Genomic DNA, 1,928 nt, shown 5'->3' with positions numbered 1-1,928 from the left:
CATCCAGAAGTAGCACTTAACCCAGCCAAGATCGGCTGGATGAAGCGCCTGGGCGTTTGGACTTTCGCTTTGAAAATTAAAAAATTTCCTCCAGGGTGGCAGGGGTTGAGTGGAAAAGAGTCAAGAAGTAGCACCTTTCACGGCCAAGATTGGCTAGATGAAGCGCCTGGATGTTTGGCATTAAGTTTTGAATTCTTAAAAATTTTCTTCAGGGTTACCATGGTCGAGTGGAAAAGCGTCAGAAGTAGCACTTAACCCAGCCAAGATCGGCTGGATGAAGCGCCTGGAAGTTTAGACTTTCGCTTTGAAAATTAAAAATTTCCTCCAGGGTGGCAGGGGTTGAGTGGAAAAGAGTCAGAAGTAGCACCTTTCACGGCCAAGATTGGCTAGATGAAGCGCCTGGATGTTTGGCATTAAGTTTTGAATTCTTAAAATTTTTCTCCAGGGTTACCATGGTCGAGTGGAAAAGCATCAAGAAGTAGCACTTAACCCAGCCAAGATCGGCTGGATGAAGCGCCTGGGCGTTTGGACTTTCGCTTTGAAAATTAAAAAATTTCCTCCAGGGTGGCAGGGGTTGAGTGGAAAAGAGTCAAGAAGTAGCACCTTTCACGGCCAAGATTGGCTAGATGAAGCGCCTGGATGTTTGGCATTAAGTTTTGAATTCTTAAAAATTTTCTTCAGGGTTACCATGGTCGAGTGGAAAAGCGTCCAGAAAGTAGCACTTAACCCAGCCAAGATCGGCTGGATGAAGCGCCTGGAAGTTTAGACTTTCGCTTTGAAAATTAAAAAATTTCCTCCAGGGTGGCAGGGGTTGAGTGGAAAAGAGTCAGAAGTAGCACCTTTCACGGCCAAGATTGGCTAGATGAAGCGCCTGGATGTTTGGCATTAAGTTTTGAATTCTTAAAAATTTTCTCCAGGGTTACCATGGTCAGTGGAAAAGCATCAGAAGTAGCACTTAACCCAGCCAAGATCGGCTGGATGAAGCGCCTGGACGTTTGGACTTTCGCTTTGAAAATTAAAAAATTTCCTCCAGGGTGGCAGGGGTTGAGTGGAAAAGAGTCCAAGAAGTAGCACCTTTCACGGCCAAGATTGGCTAGATGAAGCCTGGATGTTTGGCATTAAGTTTTGAATTCTTAAAAATTTTCTTCAGGGTTACCATGGTCGAGTGGAAAAGCGTCCAAGAAGTAGCACTTAACCCAGCCAAGATCGGCTGGATGAAGCGCCTGGAAGTTTAGACTTTCGCTTTGAAAATTAAAAAATTTCCTCCAGGGTGGCAGGGGTTGAGTGGAAAAGAGTCCAAGAAGTAGCACCTTTCACGGCCAAGATTGGCTAGATGAAGCGCCTGGATGTTTGGCATTAAGTTTTGAATTCTTAAAAATTTTCTCCAGGGTTACCATGGTCGAGTGGAAAAGCATCCAAGAAGTAGCACTTAACCCAGCCAAGATCGGCTGGATGAAGCGCCTGGACGTTTGGACTTTCGCTTTGAAAATTAAAAAATTTCCTCCAGGGTGGCAGGGGTTGAGTGGAAAAGAGTCCAAGAAGTAGCACCTTTCACGGCCAAGATTGGCTAGATGAGCGCCTGGATGTTTGGCATTAAGTTTTGAATTCTTAAAAATTTTCTTCAGGGTTACCATGGTCGAGTGGAAAAGCATCAAGAAGTAGCACTTAACCCAGCCAAGATCGGCTGGATGAAGCGCCTGGAAGTTTGGACTTTCGCTTTGAAAATTAAAAATTTCCTCCAGGGTGGCAGGGGTTGAGTGGAAAAGAGTCAAGAAGTAGCACCTTTCACGGCCAAGATTGGCTAGATGAAGCCTGGATGTTTGGCATTAAGTTTTGAATTCTTAAAATTTTCTTCAGGGTTACCATGGTCGAGTGGAAAAGCATCAGAAGTAGCACTTAACCCAGCCAAGATCGGCTGGATGAAGCGC

The sequence above is a fragment of the Puntigrus tetrazona genome, unplaced genomic scaffold, assembly GCF_018831695.1.
Source record: "Puntigrus tetrazona isolate hp1 unplaced genomic scaffold, ASM1883169v1 S000001164, whole genome shotgun sequence".
In the NCBI taxonomy this organism is placed as follows: domain Eukaryota; kingdom Metazoa; phylum Chordata; class Actinopteri; order Cypriniformes; family Cyprinidae; genus Puntigrus; species Puntigrus tetrazona.
The sequence above is the reverse complement of the archived record's forward strand: the minus strand, read 5'-3'. Positions refer to the sequence as shown.